We start from the raw sequence: 24632 nt of genomic DNA on the forward strand, positions 1-24632 counted from the left end.
AATATTTAAGGAAGAATTAACATCAGTACTTCTCAAAATTGTCCTAAGTGTAGAATAAAAAGGAACACTTCCAAACTCATTTTATTTAAAAAATTTTTAATTATTTTGAGGTACTGGGAATTGAAGCCAGGGGCATTCTACCTCTGAGCTATACCACCAGGGCTATTTTTTGTTCTTTATTTTGAAACAGGGTCTTACTAAGTTATGGAGGGCCTCACTAAGTAGCTGAGGCTGGCCTTGAACTTGCAATCCTCTTGCCTCAGCCTCCCAAGTGCTGGGATTACAAGCATGTGCCACTATGCCTGGCCTCCAAACTCATTTTATGAGGACAGTATTACCCTGATACTAAAGCCAAAGACACACACACACCACACACACACACACACACACACACACACACACACGAAAAACAACAAAAATCAGACTAATATCTCTTACAAATTTAGGTGGTAAAATCTTCAATAAAATACTAGCAAACCGAATCCAATGACTTACTAAAAAGGCTATACACCATGACAGTTGGACGTATCACAAGAATTCAAATATGATTCAATATGAAATAAAGCAACTGATCTACTATGCTATATTAATAGAACAAAATTAAAAACTACAGGATTATTTCAATTGATGCAGAAAAAGCATTTGACAAAATCCAGCACCCTTTTATGATAAAAACACTCAGCAACTAGGACTGGAAGAAAACTTTCTCAACACGATAAAGAACATTTATGAAAAACTCACATCTGGTCACTCTCTCCCTTTTGAGATGGCCTGCATTCTCCTTTGAATGTGTATTTTCTACGTTCCTAAATAAACCTCTGTCTTTGTCTCTGGCTGGTTTGTGCTGAGATTCTTTTCTTCCACAAAAGTTAAGGATCCTGCCAATTCTGAATTCCTGAGTTGAGGAATAAGCCCAACATGTCCGGCACTGAATCTGGGGATTAAAGAGCCATAGACTTTGATGTACAACTTCTTTTTTTTTTAATTGGAGCACTGTATTCATACATCATAGTGGGATACATACTTTTGTAGACATACATGCACACATTGCCCAGTCAGCCCCCACCCGATCCCCACCCCATTCTCTCCCTATCCCTCCCTCCCATGCTTGGCTTAGTGATTGACATCTAGTATTATAGCAATTTATAAAAATTAAAAATGATAATCTCACATAACAGTTTCATTTGTCTGATACCAAGCTTTTGATGACTTAAAGATAACATTTCAATATTTCTTTTTGCTTTCTTTCTTACCAGAGAATCTATTTTTTCTATTTTTTAGGTGAAACTATCATATATTTATATATTTATTTTTCAGAAAAAAAATCTATCCTAATATGGAATATGGACTCTAGGTACCCACAACGATCATGAAAAAAAAAACAAAGCTAGAAGATGTATATTTTCTGATTTCAAACCATATAAAGCTACAATAATTGAAACAGTGTAGTACTATTCTAAAGGCAGATATATAAACCATTGGAGTTAAATACAAGCCTAGAGCTAAATTCTTCCCTATATTGTCAAGTTATTTTTGACAAGGTTTCCACGAACATTTGGTGGTGGGAATAATAATCTTTTAACTAAATATTGTTGAAACATAATAATTACATGGAAAAGAATAAAGTTGGACCCTTACCTATCCCATATACAAATATTAACTCAAAATAGATAAAAGACCTAAATATAAATCTTAAGACTATAAACTTTTAGGAGAAAATCTGGGTCATAAAACCTCACAACATTGAGATTGGCAGTGATTTCTTGGTTATGATTTCAATGGCACAGGCAACAGAAGAGTATACAAACTCCCTAAAAAATAAAAAAAAAATTGTATATCCAAAGACAATGTAAACAGAGTTAACAGTTACTAATAGAATGGGATAAAATATTTCCAAATGCTCTATCTGAAGGTATATTAATATTCCAACTAGAAATCCTAAAAATTAACAACAATAAAGGCAAACAATACCATTTAGAGATAGGTAAAAGACTAACATAAGTAATGAATCTCCACAGATAACCAATCTTAGTTGACTGTTGGATGGAAACTCTTGTTTCTCTGGTTCTGGTGTGTGTTACCTATTTCTTCTTTGTAGATAATCTCTTTGAGTATTTTCTCTAGTGCTGGTTTTGAAGACATAAATTCCTTCAGTTTCTGTTTGTCATGGAAGCTTCTTATTTCTCCATCTAATTTGATAGAAAGTTTTGCTGGGTAGGAAATTTTTGGCTGGAAGTTGTTTTCTTTCAAAATTGGGAATATGTTACTCCAAGCCCTTCTGGCTCTCATAACTTGGTTTGGGAAGTCTGGAGTGATTCTAATTGGTTGGCCTCTGAATGTCACTTGGCCATTTGCTTTTGTTGCCTTTAAGATTCTCTGCTTGGCTTCCACATTGGTCATTTTGACAATTATGTGGCGTGGGGATCCTCTTCTCCGATCCTGTCTAAAGGGAGTTCTATACGTTTCCTGGACCTGTGTATCGACCTCTTGCTCTATGTCTGGAAAATTTTCTGCTATTACTTCCTTGAAGAGATTGTTGATCCCTTTGGTTTCACTTTCTTTTCCCTCCTCTATTCCAATTATTCTTAGGTTAGCTCTCTTAAAATGGGCCCATATTTCTTCAATATGAGATTCCTGCTGTCGGATATTTTTTCCTAGATTAGAAACTATGCGTTCATTTTTGGAATGATCATCTTCTAAGAGCGAGATTCTGTTCTCCATATGTTCTAATCGGTTGTTTGTGCTTTGAATTGAGGCCTTTACTTCATTAATTGCATCCTTTATCTCTTTTTGGCTCTATCTGAGTTCTTTTCGAAGCACCTCTATTATTTTTACAGTTATTTTCCTGATTTGATCTTCTAGAAATCTCTGATTTTCTGTTTTATCGGGTTCTGATGTTGTGGGGTTGTGAGCATTCATTGCTCCAGTATTATTCCTCTTTCCCATGATTTTGGAAGTTTGTGCCTTCTCTGGGTTCTTCCCTTGGGTCACTATGACTTCACTTAAGGTGCTCTGGATCTCTAGTCAGTAGTATCTCAGACCCCACTACTCCTTTACTGGGTTTTATCACAGAGTCTCCGACCCAGAGAGTCGATAGAGGCTGCCTTAGACTGTGGGGGGTGCCAGGTTGCACGTTCTCCTATGGTGTGATATCACTGCCACCGCCCCTCTCCCACTGGGTCAAGTCCCAGTGAGTACAGTACTGGGATTTCTCCTCTGTGGCCCACAATTTGACTCACTGTTCTTGAGTACGCAGATGTAGCTGTACTGAATTTGGTGAATTCGGTGCTGTTGCCGCCGGTGGCAATATGGCGCCGCTGCTACGCCCTCGGCTATGGGGCTGGCGTTTTTTTTTTCTTGGTTTTGATTTCCACTCTGAATCCCTGCAGCGTGTACTGAGCTCAGCCACTGGGAGCTTTAGATGCCCTCTGCGCCGAGAAATCCCGCCTGGCTGTTCCGCAGTGGCTTCCCTCGGCTTGCTGTGGCCGTCCTGTGAATTCGCCAGTGCCACCGGCAGTATGGCGCTGCTGCCGCGTCCTTGGGCGTGAAGCCGTGTCCTCGGGCGTGAGGATCTCCTCTGTGGCTCTGTTCTCAGTCCGCTTTCTCTCTGGAGCCTGGTGATTTTTTTTTGTTTCTCTGGTGATGTTGTTTTCTGGCTTTGAAAGGCACTGATTTTGTGGTAATGGAGATTTGTTGTTAGCGGGGCTCTTAAGCCCCGCTTTTCTCGGTCGCCATCTTCCTGGAACTGATGTACAACTTCTAACAGAATAATCTAAATAGTGTTTTGATAGCAACTACCTGAAAACCAGATAGGCTATACTACTGATCCCTTTTTATCAAATGATCGGTGAAGCTGACCTTCTGGGTGTTCAACCACTGACGCAGAACAATCAGGAAATAAAAGGACTAAGAAAAGAATAGCCAACATTTTGGTCCTTGCCCTCCAAGGTGAAATAAGACCTAAGGATGATGGGATTCCAGAAGGCCCTACAATTGTGGTTTTACAAACCCAGCACCACTGGACACCATAAAAGGTAAAATTCCTATTCCTGTAAGACTCCCACTGCTATTGCAATAACCATCCAAAAGCAGATAAATGGCTTTGTTGACCAAATCACCAGGCTTGTGAACATCGACTAACCAGCTCTGATGGCAGGCTGGGCTCAATGGGCACAACAAAAACTTCAGGCACAAAGGAAAAACCTCACCTACTGATCCTCATGTTCCTGGGGCCGCTTCCTTGGCTTCTGACCTGACTGTAAAGAACCCAGATCAGTAACTGAGGCTAGTTTCTCTCTGCTTCCTCTAGGTCAGTTAGGTTTAGACTCTTGAACCCTGGCCAGGCAGGGACTCCAACCCCTTGCCAGCCTGAGGCAACTATAGAAGACATTGCCCCTTAGCAACCCTTAAGATCCAGGGATCACAGTCCGAGAGCAGGGGCATGTAGGATAGAAGGAATTCATAGGTAGAAAGGGGGCATAAGGGAGAACAAGGAAAATATAACTTTAATATGGAAGGCTGGGAAAAGGCCTGTTAGACCCAAAAGTACCTGAGGAATTTTCAAGAGACTCTGGGCACTGTTGACCATCCTTAAAGTGGCGTCTGTTTATCAGACAACAGATCACACAAAAGTGGTCTCTCCTTGTGGCATTACTGAATTTCCTCAACACTGCCCCTTGTCCTTGACAGTGCGGGTGAGGATCAGGAACTTCCCAAATCACCTTGTGACTGCCAGGAATCATCCTCACATACCTCCGGCCCACCCTTGATGAAAGCCACCCCAAAGGATGGCTGTCTCCCTCTCGAGATGGCCAGCATTCTTCCTGAATGTATATTTCCTACTTTCCTCAATAAACCTCTATGTCTATAAAAGAAAAAAAAAAAACAACCTCACATCTAGTATTGAATTCAATGATGAATGACTGAAAACTTTCTAAGATCAGGAAAAAGACAAGGATGTCTGTTTCTGTCACTATTATTTAACTTTATATTGGAAGTTCTAGCCAGAACTATTAAGCAAGAAAAAGAAAAAGCCATCCAAATTGGAAGGGATATTTCTATTCAAAGATGAAATGCTCCTATCTGCAGAAAACCCTAAAACAGCAACAACAAAACCAGCAACAAAACTAAACTATTAAAGTTAATGCATAAATTCAAAGACTAAATTTAAGATATAAGATCAACATACAAAAATTAGTTATATTTCTATACAGTAGCATCAACAATCTGAAAAGGAAATTAGCTGGGCACAGTGGTGCATACCTGTCATTCCAGTTTTGGGGAGGTTGAGACAGGAGGATGGCAGGTTCAAGGCTAGCCTCAGCAACTTAGCAAGACCCTCATAAATCTAGTGAGATGCTGTTTCAAGATAAAAAATAAAAATGGCTGGGGCTGTAAAAATGTCATTGCACTGAACCCCCAGGACCAAAAAAACCCAATCAATTTAACCAAAAAGACATTTTTTAAAAAGCCTCCCAAGTACTGGGATCACAGGCATGCATTACCACATCTGGCCTGGGCAAAGAATTTAAATAGGCATTTATCTAAAGAAGATATACACGTGGCCAAAATATTCCACGAGTATTGAGCCACTGATTGGCATTGAATGGTGTGGGGGGGGAGTAGGGGCTAGCCTGATTTTATTCTTTTTTGAAAGACTGAATTTTCGGGGGGCTGCTCAAAGGATTTTTCTTAATTTTTTTATTGATGAATTGTAGTCATATATATATATATATATATATATATATATATATATATATATATATTTTTTTTTTTTTTTTTTTTGGGTGGTACTGGGGTTCCTGGAAGCCCTTCTACCTCCGGGCTATACTCCCAGACCTATTTTTACATTTTCATTTGGAAACAGGGTCTCCTAAGCCAGCGCGCGGCTGGCTTCGAACCCACGCGATCCTCCTGTCTCCGCCTCCCAAGCGCGGGGATTACAAGCGTGCGCCACCACGCCCGGCTAGTAGTCATACATCTTAATGGGATAAAAGACTTGTGGAGACATGCATACACTCACCACCCAATTAGCCCTTACCCGATCCCCACCCCATTCCCTCCCCACCCCTCCCTCCCATGTCAAAGGATATTTTTAAAGTCTTTCAAGTCTGTTAATTTTATTGACTGCAGAGAGCTTGGGGATTGGTTATTCTAGGTCATCTTTCCCTGGCACACTCTAGTACCTATGAGGTAGATTCACATCTCTGATTTCAGGAAACTTTCCTTCAATTCCATTTTTTAAGTATTTCTTGTATTTCAGTATTTTGTTTTCTACTTTGGAAATTCCAATTCTGTATTTGTTAGCTCTCTTTTGTCCTTTTTGCGGTGTCTGTCGTTTCTCTCTAACTTCAAAAACTTTCTTCATTCTGCCTCATTTTATTCACTCTTCTGTTTCTATCCCCATTTCTGTTGCTGTGCTGAGCCCAGGCTCTCCTTCCAGTTGTCCTTCTTTTCCTAAAGTGTCTGTTTTTTCTTATCCCTTCTTGGATTTTCCAGTTCGCAGTCAGCACCCCCCTCATTGTCCCACTAGTCCTTTGCTCAGTTGTTATGTTCCTGCTTTATGGTCCCCCCTCAGAGAGGCAATTGTTTTATTTTAGTTTTAAATTTTTTATTGGTGCATTGTAGTCATACATCTTAATGGAGTACAAGATGGTGGAGGCATACACGCACACATCACTCATTGTTTTCTTAAGATGTATTTATTCATGGAATACTGTATAGTCAGATTGTTCACCTAGTCCATGGCAACATTTTTTTTTTTCTGGCCAATGTTTATTTGGCAGGTTTTACTTTCTCTACCTTTTCACCAGCTTCATATTTAGTCTGTGCTAACTCACTTTTAAAACTCATGTGCCAAAGCCGGGCTTGGTGGCGCACGCTTGTAATCCCCGCACTTGGGAGGTGGAGACAGGAGGATAGTGCAGGTTCGAAGCCAGCCTCGCTGGCTTAAGAGACCCTGTTTCCAAATAAAAATATAAAATAGGTCTGGGAGTGTAGCCCGGAGGTAGAAGGGTTCCAGGAACCCCAGTACCACCAAAATGCATACATACATACATACATACATACGTAAAATCATGTGCCATATACTAGGTGTGATGGTTTACACTTGTAATCCCAGTACTTAGGAAACAGAGACAGGAGGATTGCTGGTTTGAAGACAGCCTCAGCAACATAGTGAGACTCTCATCAACTTAGTGAGACCCAGTTTCAAAACAAAAAATAAGATAGGGCTCGTGATGTAGCTCAGAGGTAGAATGCCCCTGGGTTCAATCCTCAGTCACACACACACACACACACACACACACACACACACACACACACACGCGCCACATAGTAAGGTGGCTTTTCGTGTCTGGCTAGCTGGAGAAGGCTCTATCAGTGAGTGTAATTTTGCTGCCTCTGTCTGGGTCTGCTGCCGCTGGGCTGCTGGGCTCTTTTCTCTGCACATTTATGGTCTCACCCCACCTCCCACTACCCAGGAGGAGGTTTCCCCATCCCTCCTCTGTGCTCCTCAAATTTGTAGCATGTATTGTAGGCGGGGAATCTGGGTTCATTATTTGGGAGCAAAGGTCTCAACCTGGTCAGTCTCCCCTCAGGGGATGCTTAGCTGTGTCTGGAGCCGCCTTTGGCGGCCACAGCTCAGGGTAGGGGTTGATCTCTGGGTTCTGGTGAGTAGGACCAGGGCCACCTTCTAAGCCTCCTACCATGCACAGCGCAGCCCTGCAACAAGGAATCGTGGAGCCCAGATGTCAACAGTGCCCAGGCTGAGGGGACAGTGCCTCAGAGGCGGCCTCACCGCAGTTTTGCTGGAGGTTTTTGGCACTAGCCACCCCTGGGTCAGCTTGCGAATCAGCAAATCCTCCTACTCTTTGTCCCGCCCCAGAGACATTTCCGTGGCTGTAGTAATTTCCTCTTTGTGGCTTCCTGTTGCCTCTTTGCTTCTCCAGTCTGTATGTGCCTGGAGTCTGTGGTTTCTAGAACGGCGTCTGCGTTACTTCTGTTTCCCCTCTTGCTTTCCGAGCTTCCGGGAAATGCAAAGGAGATGCCGGCCTCCATGTTCTCTGGAGGGACGCTGTAATGGAGACCGGGAGCATCAGATGTTCCTGTTTAAGCAGTTTCAAGTGAAAGCAGGCTTCAAAACCACTGAGGGCCCACTCGGGATTACGCATTCTCGGGGAAATTCTTTTATCCTCAATGAGGCACTAAGGTTAGACAGGTTTTAGTAGGGTGGCAGTGGTGGTGGGGTGGGCATGTTCTAAGGTCATCCCTAACTACTAAAAACTTACCCCCAGGGCTGAGGGGTAGGGGGGGTTCCTGTTTAGTCCCAAGCTTGGGTGGGCTCTGGGAGTCGCTCCAGTGTCCTGGGGGAGTGTTCTGGGGAAGCTGAGCCAAGATTCCCAGGACTAGCCAATACCCTCAGGGTGAAGGGCCGCCCCTGCCTCTCAGAGCTTCCTGCGCCCTGCTTTCACTTACTGTTTGGCTTCTGAGTGTTCTGTGCTTTCTTGCCAAAGCACTGGTTGTTGCTGTTGCTGTTGCTGTTGTTGTTGTTGTAGTTGTTGTTACTATTATTATTTCTAAAACTCTTATTTAGCCAGCTTTTTAAGTTGCTTGCAGCTTGAGGATCAGCAAGAGTAACTCTTCCACAGTTTGTCCCCAAAGAGAATCTATCTCTACCTTTCTAAACCTCTGTTGCCTCATCTCTAAAATGGGAATAATAGTCAGGTGTGGTGCGACACTTGTAATCCCAGCATTCGGGAGGCTGAAACAGGAGGATCGTGGCTTGCAGACAGCTTTAGCTACTTAGTGAGGCCCTTTGCAACTCAGTCCCTGTTTCAAAATAAATAATAAAAAATAGGGTTGGGGATATAGCTCGAAGGTAGAATGTAGTTCTAGTATTTGGGAGGCAGAGACAGGAAGATCACAGGTTCAAGGCCAGCCTCAGAAACTTAGTGAGACCCTGTTTCAAAAATATATATATATGTATATATAATGTATATATAAATATATATAATATATAATATATTATATATTATATATAAATATAAATATGATATATTTATATATAATATATTTATAAATTATATAATATATAATATATAATATATTTAATATATAATAAATATATATGTAAAATATGATATATATTATATATATATATATCTCTCAGAGGGTTGGAGTTTAGTTTGCAGGTAGAATTCCTCTGGACTCAATCTCCAGTACAACATAACAATAATAATAATAATAATAATAATAACAACAACAACAACAACAGAGGTTACCGCAAAAGTTTTGTGAGGATTAGTGAGGTAACACATGGAAATCACCCAGTGCAGTGCTTGCCAGATAGTAGATAGTAGGTTGGTATGAACGAACCAGAATGCCAGCTCTTCCTGCCATTTTTCCCCGGCTCTTCTCTCTTCCTCCCCTCTGCCTAGTCCCCAGGGCTCAGCCCATTGGGCACAGCAGACCTGCCTGTGTCCCCGCTGGCTCCCCACCCCCGGCCTGTCCAGACCCACAGAGCCCTCACCGTCCCTGTCGGCATTGAACCCAGTGGCCAGGAACAGCTGTCCAGAGAGAGGCACAGCCCCCGCCCCCCGCCACGGAGGAGGTTTGTGATTCCCCATCAGATGCAAACTTTTCCTCTCCCCCCTTCCCTCCTGACACCCCAATACAATGTCCTCCTTCTCAAAACAGGCAGGAGGGGAGGGTTGGAGTTTTTAGTGATAAGGGGGGGAGGGCTTTAATTTTTAAGTAATTTCAGATTTAGGGGTGTAAGGTAAAAAAATACTACCAAGAACTTTTCTAACTTTAAATCAGAGTCTCCAGCTGTTCACGTTTTATCTTGTTTGGTTTATCATGTCTACCTATCTGGACACATGCACATATCTATTATTATAATGAGCCACTTGAGAGCGCAAATATAAAGCCATTTTCCTCTTTACTACCCCTTTTACAAGCAGGAAAATTCCTAAAAACAAGGATGTTTTCCTTCATATCCACAGTACAATTATCAAATTTAGGAAATTAACATACTTATAACACTATGAGGTAACCTGGGACAGTCCCAGCTTTTTGGTTATTTCAAATAGATTCCATTATAGCAAAATAATAGCCAAAATAATGTTTTCCCCGGCCCAGGATCACATGTCCACTTGGTCGTCAGCTCTCAAATCCAGGACAGTCCCTCAGTCTGCCTTCGTTTTCATGATCTGTGTGTCTTTGAGGAGTATGAGCCAGTTATGTTACAGAATGTCTCCTAATTGGAGCTTGTGTGTCAGATTCAGGCTGCGTCTGTGGCAGGAATAGTGCGGAGTGACACTGTCTCCTGCCCGTCGTAATGAAGCAGGAGGTGTGGGCCACCGTTCTGTCCCATCGCTGGTGAAGAGGCTTTTACTCACCTGCTTAAACTGGTGTCCAGCCGGGCATGGTGGCGCACACTTGTAATCCCAGCATTCGGGAGGCGGAGACAGAAGGATCCAGGTTCATGGACAGCCTCAGCTACTTAGTGAGGCCCTTTGCAACTCAGTGAGACCCTGTTTCAAAATAAAGAATAAAAAAAAATAGAGCTGGGGGTGTAGCTCGGAGGTAGAATGACTCTGGGTTCTATCCCTAGTACCGCAAAAATAAATAAACAAACAGACAAACAAACTGGTGTCCATCGGGTTTTGCTACTTATAAAGTCACGATTTCCCTATTAAAATTAATATGTACTTTGAGAGTATGTTATTATCCTGTTCCTTATCAAACTTTTACCTGCGGTTTTAGCCACCATTGACAATTGTCACCTAAATTGGTTATTACTATGATATTTGCCAACCAGTAGCTTTTGAAAAAGTCCACATCATTCCTTCTACATTTATTAGTTGGCATTCCAACACAGTGAGGGCTCTTCTGCCCCGTGTATTTCTCTGCACATTAGTTTATTTACATCAACATGCACTGAAGGGTTCTTGTCTTAACACCTCATAATTGTTATTATCGTTGTTTATCTTGAAGCTGGTCAGTGGGAGCCCAGTGGCATCGACTGTTCCTGCATCTGAGAGCAGGGCTGGGTTTGTTTTGCTCGCGGTCAGTCCCAGTTCTTAAAACAGTACCTAACACTTTTCAGATGAACACATGCTGTCTATACAGTGGGGATAATAACAGTGACCATTAAGGGGTTTTGCAGAAAGTAAGTGAGCCATTACTTAGGAAGTTCTTGAGACACCAGTGATATTAACAGCTACTATTTATTCCTCACTTACTAGGTACTGGGTACTGTTCTGAAATTTTATACATATTAATGAGTTACACTGAGCCTATGAATTAAGTAATATTCCCTCTTTATCTTACAGAAGAAGAAACTGGAATGATCTTGTCCTGGGTTCCACAGGTAATAGGCAGGGATCTGGGATTTGAGACCAGGCTTGTTTCTCCAGAGCCTGCATTCTGACCACTGTGCCACGGTGCTCCCTACCATGTGATGGAGAGTGAGAGAGGGGGGCTGATGTGTATCAAGTAGGGAGGGGTTCCATAGATCAGAGATGGAAAGCCACCGAAGACGGAGTGTGAGATGGCGGTCCAGACCCTGCCTTGTCCTCTCTCCCAGCCGCCTGGACATAATCTGTGATGTGAGCTGCTCTTCACTCCTAGCCCATCCTGGCTGCCTTCTGCCAACCCTACCACCACGCAGTCCTGCTCCTCAGCCTTGGGACTGCAGCAGCCCGCCCCAGTGCTCCCGACAGTTCCTCACCGCAGGACCGTGGCTCTGACTAGCGATCTTCTTTTTAGCACTTACCACCGTTGCACTGTCATGGATATCTTCTCAGTGAGTCAGTTCACATCTGTCTACTCTGATCGACTCTGAGCTCCATGAATGCAGACTGCAGGTCTGCCTTTGTGGCCACTGTATGTAGCACCTGCATCTACCCAACTCATAGTAGGCACCACTGCATACTCCTTGAAGGCCTGAGCCAACAGCCCCTTACTTTCTCATCCACTGCTGCATTGACTTTTCCTGAGTCTGGGAAGAGGCCCTTGGCTGTAAAGAACGAGGGAATGATGATGGTGCAGAGAAGGAAAAGGCCTATTTCCACAACGCCATGTCAGGTAAGGAGCAGAGCTGGAACCCAAACCAGTGTGCAGCCCCCTCCTGTACCTGCATCCTCCTCCACCCTGCGTTCAGCATTCGGATCCCCGGTCCCACAGAAGTGCCCTGGGCTTCTGGACACCCTAAAGGGGTCTCTGGGTGGTAAATAGTTCACAGGAAATGGGGTTACTTATATTTTGCACATAGGATTTCGAGATGTATGGGATTAAGTTGTTGCTGGTGATTCATGCTGATACCAGGAGTGGCCTTGCAACCCATCTGAAGCTGACAGCTATGTTGGCTTCCCAGCCCTGTGGGGAACAGAGAAGACACTTCTGGGGAGACACCCCCACACTTCCCAGAGAGGTATGGACCCACCTGTAATAATAGGTGTCAGAGCTAAACCCCGCAGCTTAGGGGATCCAGCCTAGGAACAGGTGATTTGCTGGAATCGCTGACACGGGAAAGGAGTTTCTCTGTCAGGTTAACCAATGGGCCAAGTAGAGGGTGAGACAACTAAGAGCAAAAGGTCACTTAGAACCCAGGCAGCGAGCCAGGGCCTGGTGGGGAGAACCTGAGGGATGTTCCCTGGCATCAGAATCCCTGAGGGAGCTGGTCACATTGATTCTTGGCCCCTACTGCAATAATGCTAAGTCACAACTTCTACAGGGAATTTTCATCTTTTATAAGGACTCATCTACCCAAAGGAACGCGACATAAGCTGGACCTTGAGATCCAATGTCTTAGAGAAAACTGCATAATACCACCCGGAATGAGGCTGATGCCAAATACACAGGTCAGCATACAGGTTTTGCAAAATAACCCAACACTCTTTGTCCCAAGAAGCTGAGTTTTGTGATATGGTTTATGTGCAAAATGATTGCAAGTGGCTGTTTATTTTTTATTTTTTGTTTCTAGTTTTTTTAAAAAATTTTTATTGGTGCATTATATTCAAACATCATATTGGGGTAAAAAACTTGTGTGTACAAACATGTACACATCGCTGATTTAACCCCTACCCAATTCCCACCCCATTCCCTCCCCGTCCCTCCCTCCCTTGCTCGGCTTAGTGGTTGACTTCGACATGTTTAAGTACATTGTGTGTTTAGAGATTTTCCTCTTCCCCCCCCTTGGCTGTTTAAGTGTTCCAATTATGGATTCCATCAGCATATGTATCATGTATTTTTAAAAGCAGGTTCCCTATTCTTTGGTTTAATTTGACATATAGATGGGAAAAGAAACCTTAGTATATGTAATAATAGCTTGCAAGACATAATGTTTAATCAAATGCCAGCCCATGTTCTCAGTAGTCTACAAAGTTACTTCGGTTTTATTATCACCACCCCCATGGTGGGCTGGGATAGGACATGTTTGAATACAGCTGATGTCAAGGGAGCCCCCAGGTGGGGAAAGAGACACATCTAATGGAATGGGCGAGAAGGAGGAGACTGGGGGGTTCAGTGTGTGCCGGGGATGTTCTTGCATCCTCAGCTAAACAGTGAGGTCTGTAGCTGCTGTGGTGGCACATGGCTGGGCGGCTGGGATAGGAGGATCACAGATTTGAGGCCAGCCTGAGCAACTTAGCGAGACCCTGTCTCAAAATAAAAAAATTAAAAATGGCTCAGGGTATAGCTCAGTGGAAGAGCACCCATGGGTTCAAGCCCCAGTATGGAAGGAAGATATGAACAGAGTTGCTTAAGATAAATTCATGACCTATGTTTCTTGAGTTAGTGTCTCAGAATTCCGTTTCCTCACTCATTAAATGCACCCTCCCACCCAAGACCATATTTCTTCTTAGTTTTCCTCCAGTGCATAGGTAGGACTCTCACAAAAATGGGAAATTTGAAGGAGACAGAGTTCTAAGACATGGGGCTGACGTCCACTTGAATGAAAGTTCCACAGAGGCAGGGATTTTGTCTCTTGGCCTCTGAGAATGAGTCTGACAGATAGTAGGTGCTCCATAATACTTGTGGGATGGCCGTCGTAAGATTCCACAGGCAAAGATGAGGTGGACTTTCCATCTTCTTGCAAATGATATAATTTTGTTCTTCTTTATGGCTGAATAGAATTCCATTGTGTGTATTTCCCACAGTTTTGCTATCCATTCATCTGATGGTGATCTGGGTTGGTTCCATACATTATGTTAAGTGAGATCAGCCAAGCACAGAAGGAGAAGATACATATGTTTCCTCTAATATGCCCAAACTAGGAAACACAAAGGATACCAGTGGGACTCCAGATATTGGAGGAGAAATACTAGCTAAGTTTGAATGGAAAGATAGGAGAGGAGGAAGGCTGATCTTGATTAATGAGGGTCTACACCTGAACATGTGTAAAATTATGAATAAGACATGGTTAACCTGGACAACCATTGGTGGGAGGGGGGAAGGGAAAACGGGGGCGGGGGGGAGAGGGCACCAAATATAGTTTAAATGTATACTATTTATGTTCAATAAAAAATTAAAAAAAAAACAAAAGATGAGGTGGAGACCTTCAGCTCAGGACAGACACCAGTGAAGTGATCGATAATCACGTCGGGGGCCGGCTTCTGTGTCAGCCAACTGTCTTCATGTACTGTGGCAGCCGTCAGTCAGTGTTGGCAGGGCTGGTTCCTTCTGGGAGCTCTGAGGGAAAAATCCATCCTATGCCTCCTTCTAGTTTCTGTGGCTGCCAGCGATCCTTAGCATTGCTTGGTCCAGAGACATATCACTCTTTGATCTACCTACAATCTCTACACGGTTTTCTGCTGGTGTCTTCTAATAAAACACTTGACACTGGAAGCCAGGTAGGTACAGTGGTGCATGCCTGTAATCCAGGACTTGGGAGAGTAACACAAGAGGATCGCAGGTTCGAGGCCAGCCTCATAAACTAGTGTTTCAAAATAAAATGGCCTCATAAACAAACTGTTTCAAAATAAAAAAATAAAAAGGGCTAGAGGTGTAGCTCAGAGGTAGAATGTCCCTGGGTTCAATCCTCAATACAAGAAAGAAAGAGAGAAAAAGAGAAAGAAAGAAAGAAAGAAAGAAAGAAAGAAAGAAAGAAAGAAAGAAAAGAGACATTTATTACTGGATTTAGGGCTCACCTAGAAGCCCCAGCATGGTCCCATTTTATCATCTTCATCTTAATTTCTCTTTTCCAAATGAGATTATACTCATAGGTTGCAGTTGTCTATACCAGTACCACTGTCAGCCTCCAAGATGGTCCCAGGGCTCCCTGACCCCAGTATTAAACTGTTGTACAGTCTGCTCTCACAGTGCACCAGTGGCGATCTGTGTGCCCAGCAGAAGACAGCTAGCGACCACATCGCAAGCAGCCCAACGGAGAGGCTCACGTGGTAGAAAGCGAAGCCACAAGAGTGTCCCTGGAGAGCTGGTGGCTCCGCCAAGCCTTTAGCCGACAGCAGCCTGGCCAGCATCTTGATAATGACCTCATGTGAGACTGAGCCAGGGCCTCCCAACTAAGCAGCTCCCTAATTCCCAGCATATGGAAACGGAGAGGTAATAAATGTTTGTTGTTTTAAGCCGCTAGGTTTTGTTATGCAGAAATATGTTGTAAACCCTGCCGGGCGTGGTGGCGCACACTTGTAATCCCCGCGCTTGGGAGGCGGAGACAGGAGGATCGCGCAGGTTCGAAGCCAGCTGCGCGCGCTGGCTTAGGAGACCCTGTTTCAAAAATATAAAATAGGTCTGGTTGTGTAGCCCGGAGGTAGAAGGGCTTCCAGGAACCCCAGTACCACCAAAAAAAAAAAAAAAAAAGAAAGAAATATGTTGTAAACCCAGATTTTGGTGCCAGGAGAGGGATACAATCATAAAAAATACCTTAAAACGTACAAATGACTTTGGAGCTAAGTGGCGAGCAGAGGCTGGAAGGACTCTGAGGACAGCGTTAGTGAAAAATGTATGACCTAAAGGAAGTGTGTAGAGAAGCATTGCATCTTCTGTGGAGGTTGCCAGAAAGGACTTCAAAGAAATAAGGGAATCTTATTAGAAATCCGAGGGAGGAAGATTCTGTTACGTTGTGACAGGAAATTTAGACATACTGATAAACATAAAGAGATGAAGACCTGATAGATTGGAAAATCCCAAGCTTTTCCAAATGCAAACAAGGCTGAAAATAAGAAATACATCTGACAGAGGTAAAATCCAAGGAAAAAGAGGTCTAAAAATGAGGTCTAGGGTGAAGCTCTCAGGTCTCTCAATAAGACCTCAGAGGAATCTAAGGAGAGGCCTGAGAATACTATTCATGCAGATAGACGACCCCTAAGGTTTTAAGTGTATCTCTCATCACTTGGCCAAATGAGAGGGATGCTAAGAAGCTCAGTGTTTTTGTTTTTCGCCAGAAGTCCAAGATAGAAAAGGGTTTCTCAACGAGATGTGTGTGTGTGTGTGTGTGTGTGTGTGTGTGTGTGTGTGTGTTGTGTGATGGGGTAAGATTCATAAGAGATCCACTAAGTCTTTTAAGAAGTTGTATCTAACCAAGTTTGGTGGCTCATGCCTGTAATCTCAGTACTTGGGAGGCTAGGACAGGAAGATTGGGTTTGAGGCTAGCCTTAGCAACTTAGTGAGGCCCTCAGCAATTTAGTGAGACCCTGTTTCAAAATAAAAAATAAAATAGGCCTGGGTCAATCCCCAGCACTACAGGAAAAAATAAAATGAAATTGTATCAGCAGACACATCAATAGCTTGATTGATCTGAAAGCACAAAGACAGTATGAAAGAAAAAGAATGATTCAGGCCCTCAGATTTGTACAAGTACATCAAATTATTGATCTGCAGACACATGCTTCAGAGAGTCGAACTAGAGGGTGCCGCCAAGAGCCGTTCAGAATTACTTCTTGGCAGGAATAAGACCGAATCTTCATTAAGGACCCTACAATATTTGTACAGTCTAGATTTTGTCACTGCTGTGCAGTGACCCCTTCATGCCTCCCATTTTGCCTCTTTTTGGACAGAATGTCGATAGTTGTTCTGTGCCCGTCCCACTGTTGTTTGATGCCTGTCTCTAGCTCATAGTCTACAGATTGACAAGAAGTGTATCCAAGCCACTGTACTTGTAGACCCCAGGAGCTTCATCTGTTGCTGGGTCTGAGTTAGATGGTGAAATTCTAGACTTAAAGCTTATGCTGTAATAGGGTGAGACTTATGGGAGTCTTGGGATTGGGCGAGGGTGTCTCACATGTACCAGGGATATCAACCATCAGAAATAGAGGTATGGTGCCAGGGTCCAAGATGCCCTCCAATAATCGTCATCTTCTCATACTCTCTTTTTTGTGTGCTTCCCCAAACAAGGCACCAGTGTTGATGGATGTGACCAGCACAGTATGAGTATGGTGAAGGTGGTGATATGACACACCTAAGATTAGATTACAAAAGACATTGCACACTCAGTCTCTCTCTCTCTCTCTCTCTCTCTCTCTCTCTCTCTCTCCCTCCCTCCCTCCCTCCCTCCCTCCCTCCCTCCCTCTCCCTCTCCCTCTCTCCCTCTCTCCTTCCCTCCCCCCCTCTTCCCCATCCCCCTTGTTCATTTCTGTCTCTTGACTTACTGGTTGCATTTCATGTTCCAACAGCATGACTAACTAAAAAAGATAACTTTTATCTAAAATGATGAGAGTATATGACACACACATTTATTATATTATAAAAAAGGATAAACATATTCTTTTAAAAAGATAACATATATGGGGCATCATGGGATAGAGCAGAGCTGTGAGTAGAAATTAGACATCTTAACTTGTTTTATAGGTTTGACTTTTGAACCATGTAAATTGCTTTCTTTTTTTTTTTTTTTGGTGGTACACTGGGAGTAGAACCCAGGGGCTTTTCTACTTCCGGGCTATACTCCCAGACCTATTTTATATTTTATTTGGAAACGGGTCTCACTAAATCGCTGAGAGCCTCACTAAGTAGCTGAGGCTGGCTCCGAACCTGTGCAATCCTCCTGTCTCAGCCTCCCAAGTGCGGGGATTACAAGCATGCGCCACCACGCCCAGCAAATTGCTTTCATTTTTATAAAATAGAATTAAAGTTGAAAAGAAATCCCTAATATTAAAGCTAGAATAAAACAAATAAATCTAAGTATGTATCAAGTTGGATCATACTGATATAGAGAGGAATTATCCCAACCATTTAAAAGAGTGATTTTCTGCACATCCTTAGAAGAATGCACAGGAGGAGAAAGAATGTCCAAGACAAAAACATCAAAACCAGTACCACCACCTTGAGCTGTTTGAGGTAATCATATTGTTTCTGCTAGTATTGGTCTTGGTTTTCTCACAGTGTTGTATGTACAAGAGTGGATCAGGGCCAGCACCAAGGGAAGGCAAGTGAGACCCTTGGGGCACAGTATTTAGGGAAATGCTCCTGCCCCCGTGCACCCCCAAGAGTGATGGCATCCATACACTCTGCACACTAAGTGGGTCACTTGACACACCCCAGTCCTGGCTCCATGTAAGAGAAAACAAAGGATTATGTATGTCAGTATCATTGAGAACCATGGTTTTGGTGTGGGGGAGTGATTAATGAGATTTAAAAAACCCTGTCATCCTAGAGTTGAATCAGAAGTATTCATACTGTTTTTCTTTTTGTGATGCATTTTTCTTAGAAATGAGAATTTATTTCCTAATAATCCTGGCCAGGGAAAGTCTAGAAACAATGACTAACCCGGTCATAAGGGCACCTCTGCCCACCTAGATTGTGATCTTTAAATATTGTTTGCCACTAAGAGATATCACACATCTCTTGGCAGGAACAACTAAGCAACTTTTCTCACCAGAAAGCAAAGAAGCTATCAAGTACTACTAGGGTTATTAAAGAACCCAGCAGCCCACTTGAATAAGCTCTTTTTGACTAAGATGGGACAACTGGAGCTTCAGTAGGGATAATACTGCAATGAATTGAAACACAGAAACTATGTTCAGTCTCATAAATCCATAATGATACTAGGTAAATCTCATGAATAACCTTTAGAAAATACCAGGAGACTATTTCTGAAAATGCACAAGACAGGAAAACAATCAACTCTTCTGCCTTTCCTTTCCATAAACTGTCCTTTAGGACTAGTGGTTGATAAGGAAACATTTCTCTTCATAGAAGTATTCCAGCTAACTCATGAAGAAAGACGGCTGGAATTAGAACATTGCCATTTTTGAATCTCTAACGAATGACAGGGCCTGGTCAGTGGTTGAATCCCAGAGGGCAAGAAGCGGACATCCAGTGTTTCTTGACGAAAAGATACAGCCTTACTCACCTCTGAGGCAGTCTTGCCAAAGAATCAAACTTGAATTTGACTGCGTCTCCAAGTCCAGTGATGAACTTTTAGAAAACACAGGGGTTCCAGGAATGTGGTAAATGACACGCTGGAGTGCAATCGGCAAAATCCAGACTGTGTCTTCAATAACCACAGCGGCAAAATGTAAGAAAAAGAAAAGGTGGAAGAGAAAAATCTTTAACAATTAAAGTTATATCATTGGGCCAATAACTATATACAAACTTACTTATGTCTCAGTTCAAAACAAACTAAAAAAAAGTTAATAGGGTCGTTGTTGAAATCTGACCACTGACAGGATAAATGGTGATATAAAGGAGCCATTGTTGATATTTTTTGGTGGACGATATGGTTGTATTCTAAAAGGGAGTCTTTGGATGGGCGTGGTGGCACACACCTGTAATCCCAGTTCTTGGGAGGCTGGGACAGGAGAATGGCAGGTCCAACTTCAGCCTCAGCAACTGATGGAAACCCTCTGAAACTGAGGGAGACCCTGTTTCAAAAAAATAAAATAGGGCTGGGGTGTAGCTCAGAAGTATAATGCCTCTGGGTTCCATCCCCAGCACCACAAAAACCAAACATCAAAAAACGGAGTCCTTCTCCTTCTAAGAGATACATCCTAAAATATTTACAAGTGAAACAGAATGTTGTCTGTTGTTTGCTAAGTAATGCAGGGTGAAGGGATACCCAGGAAACAGGACTGTCTGTGAGTTTTGAGAGTTTCTATGACTTGTGGTCAGTAAATGGGAATTCATTATACTAGTTTATTTTTTGTTTATGCCTATAGTGTTCATAATGAAAGTCGAAAACAAGGATAAAGTAAAAATGAAGACTTCTCAGATTAACTCCTGTAGTCAAGGATATTTAAAAGAAATCTCAGGCAGAAGGAAAATTACTATAGGTGGAAGTTTAGAAATGTAGGGAGGAATGATATAAAAAGTAGTGAAAAAGTAAATAAAAATGAACATTGGTTATATAAAATAACAATAGCAATGCCTTGTGTACTCTTAAGATCACAGAGTAAAAAGTCATGCAACAAAATCATGTAATTGGGAAATTAAATAAAATTAAAGTGATCAAGGGTCCCTGTATGAGAGGGCTTGGTATTGAGTTTCACTGGGCTCTGGTAAATTTTGGATTCATATTATAACTTCTAGGATAACAACTTCAAGAATACAAAGAGCATGTAATTTCTGGTATCATTTGTGGGCAAGGAAATGGAATGATATTCTCTCCAAAGGCAAAAAGAAAAATTAAAAAGAAAAAAATATATATATATATAACAAGTATATATAATATATATTTCTATCAAGTCCATAATAAGCTAGAAAAATTGAAAGCCAACTTGGCTACATTTTATAAAAATGAATGGACCAATTAGCTAAGGAACAAGGATGGTCAAACTAGACTTAAAATATTTAAATGTACTGTCTATGAGGGATGAGTCCAAAACATAAAATCATGGAATGAATGTAGAAAATCCCATGTAAATACTAAGCAATAAAGATAATGATACAATTATATTAATAACAGAATAGATGTTAAGACAAACGCATTGGTAGAAAAAAAAGGTTATCAGAGAATGAGAGATATTTTGATCGCCACGAGAAAGTACACAGTATTCACCTAGGGATGGCGCTGAGAGGAGGGGGCTGTGACCGGGAGGAGCCAGGGGGAGCTTTTGGTGGCCAGTGAGGGTCAGTTTCTTTCTTGGATAGTGGCTATAAGCGTGTTTACAGCTACTGGATATAGGATTTATTGTACATTTGCCTTCAGTCCATCTATCATATTTCACAATCAAGTGTTGTTGTTGTTTAAATGAATGAATGAATGATGAGGGCGATTCTATTCTGGGAAGCCTGACATCAGAGCATGAGCCCTTAATCACATTAATGCTGTGCTTACAAATTACCTAATAATAGGTAAAGAGCTTTACACGTGTAACCCTCCTAAAGGACCCTATGAGATATAGTTTATTCTTCATCCCCATTTTAAAATATGGAAACTGGGGCATAAACAAGTTAAGTAACTTGTTGAAGGTCAGAGAATAGAAAGAGACAGAGCCAGGAGCTGCCCCTGGAGTCAAGTTCCAGAGCCTCTGTGCCCGACCACGCTGCTGAAGGCCGCAGTATCATCATGCACGCAAGATAACCCATCTGTGTATCTCTATCTAGGTGGATTTTGGATGTAGTGGTGATAATTCTTTATTTCTAAATACAACTGTGCTATCAGGTTGGGAATAAATTCACACTGAGGAGAAGTTAGCCTGGAAGAGTAAAGATAGTTTGGGATAAAAATGGAAAATTCATTCTATCAGATACAGTATTTACTAAAGTGATAATGTTTAAATACTCTGTTTTGAGGGACAGAGGTTGACAGAGAGCCTGGAGAATGCCATTGAGAACCTGGAAATAGACACAGAACTATGGGAGTAGAATATAGAGAAGGATTATAAATAATGGACTAGTTAATATATTCTACTGGGCATCCACATAGCGAAGCATAAACCTAAGTTGATGGCCACCTCACGCCACATGTAGTTATAAACTCCAGACAGATCAAAAACCTTTCTAGAAGAAAACATTGGATAAATATCTTTCCATCTTCATGACTACATCACACTGAAATAAAATAGACAAAAACCCTCTATATGACAAAGACATCATATACCAAGAAAAAGGATATGTCACAGATGGGATGGAAATATTTGGAACTCATAAGACCAATTATGTCCAGGATTACAAAGGCCATCTCCCAGGTAACAAGGGAAAAAAGAACAAGTCAATGGAATCATGGGCAACATGTTAAAGTAGGGCTGGGTGTGGTGGTGCGGCCTGTAATCCTAGTACTTGAGAGGCTGAGACAGGAAGGTCACAGGTTCAAGGACAGATTCAGTAAGCAGTGAGACTTCCAGCAACCTAGAGAAATCGTTTTAAATGAAAAGGACAGGGGTGCAGCTTGAAGGTAAAATGCCTCTGGGTTCAGTCCCCAGTAGCTAGCACGCACACACACACACACACACACACACACACATACACACATACACACCACACACACATATACACACACATACACACATACACACACATACACACACATACACACATATACACATAGACACATAGACACACATACACACAGACACATACACACACATACACACACAGACATATAATCAACAATATGGTTTTAGTATATGTATATCCTATATTAGTATATGTATATATACATATATTAGTATATGTATATCCTGTATTCCTAGTATACATATGTCCTGGGATTTCTGCATTTTATCTGGCAGCCTTATGATAAGATATTCTAATTCACTAGTATCAGAACATATAAATTATAATAATAACACTTTATATCAATCAATTTAGCAAAAATTGATCAAGTCTAATCAGACCTGATGGTGAGTGTATTGAGTATAACATATTAGAATTTCATAAAACCTACTAAAAGTTGAAAATGTTCGTTACACTATGACCCCACAATTTTATCTCTGGGATCTATCAAGAAACATTTTTTATTGGTGCATAAAGAAATATTTATAAGAATGGCCACAATCCCAGCTGCCTAAAAAATGTGTACAAGAATGAGTGTAAGCCCAGCTACATGGAAAGCTGAGGCAGGAGGATCACAAGTTTGAGAGCATTCTGGGTAACTTAGGGAGACCCTGTCTCCAAAAACAAAACAAGATAAGCAGCGTGCAAAGGTATTAATTGCATTGTGCAGGAAAAACCTTTGTGGTGTAACCACATAACATAATCATACTGTCACAATCACGTTAAAAACAAATCAGAAGTACACATTATACTGAACGATTAAAGCAAAATTCACATACTCAGAGTAACATTTAGACACTCAAATTGTAGAATTTGTATTTCTGCGGCTTCTTCTATAAAAGAAGAAATGCAATGAAACCAAAGCAAATATGTGAAGTGCTTAATCTGTTTAATCCAGGCGATGGGCATGGGGTGGCCTTTTTAGCATTTTATATATGCTTCTAGTGATTAGAAAATTAAGGGTAAGAAGTGATTTTTTTTTAAGGAGATAAATGATCACGTGGATCCCCAGGGCCCAGTGCTCTTCCAGCTGGGTGGTGCTCTTTGGGGTCATCTTGACCCAGGTGATCGGCATCATGGCTCTCCTTGGGTAACCTCTGAAGTGCCTCGGCCTCTCCTAGTTGCCTGGGAACACTCTGCCAGCCCATTGGGGTTCTGTTACTCAGGAGCCTCCCCAGCTGCTGTCACCTAGGCAGGGTGTGTTTGGGTGGGAAGCCAGGGGGCTGCCAGGACAGCTCGGGGAGGTCCTGCCTGCGCCCAGGAGGGCAGACAGGTTTGCAAGTCCCTCCTTCGTGCCTAGCATGTTGCAGCAGGCTTTGCAGATGGCAGAGGCGGCCACCACCAAAGGCTGTCCTGACCTGTCCTGACTTCAGCCAGGCGTGACGTAGAGGAGGCCTCTCCCTGGGAGAGGCAGAGGCACTCTGGAGGTGACCTGAGGACAGCTGTGCGTGGAGCACCTGAGTCAGAGGTGACGCCCAACTGTACCTCCAACTGGGCACCTGGGCTTTGGGGACCCACCTGATTATTTACTCAGTGGCATTAAGAACATTCACAGTGCTGTGCAACCATAATTTGTGTCATCTTGCAAAACTGAAACCCTGTGCCCATGAAGTGATGACTCTCCACTTTCCCCACCTGCAAGCTCCTGCTAGCCACCATTCTCTTTCCATCATGAATTTGACTCCTCTGTAAGAGGTATCACACCATGTTTGTCTGTCTGTTCAGTGGCGGTCCTATTTCACTTCGCATAATGTCTTGAAGACTGATCCAGGTTGTAGCATGTGTCGAAATTTCCCCCTTTCTTAAGAGTTACTAGTGTCTCACCACCGGGTAATACAAGGACATACACTGCTGTGTCCACTCATCATCCGTAGGCGGACACTTGTGTTGCCTCCACAGACCTTTGAGCTTGTCACAGCGAAGGTTGTATCAGTCTTCCCAGGCTGCAGAGACATTTTGCTGTAACTTGAAGACAGAATGTGAGGGAGGCCACCTCCCTGCAGAGGGAGACCAGGAAAACACGAGGCAAAGTGGGTGCGAGCCGCTTTCCAACTGGCCCTTCTGCCTCCATTCCCGGGGAGTGGGCTCTCCATTTTATGGGGCTTCACAAGATCCTTCATGCCAGTCCCCTCCCCATCTCCACCCTCATTTCTCAGAACTCACACCAGCCGGATTTGGCTTCTTGTTAAATCGTAAACCACGCCCTGTGCAGGTGCATGCAGTTGTCCGCCTGA

This window comes from Muscardinus avellanarius (genome assembly GCF_963383645.1).
Source record: "Muscardinus avellanarius genome assembly, chromosome: 1".
Taxonomy (NCBI): domain Eukaryota; kingdom Metazoa; phylum Chordata; class Mammalia; order Rodentia; family Gliridae; genus Muscardinus; species Muscardinus avellanarius.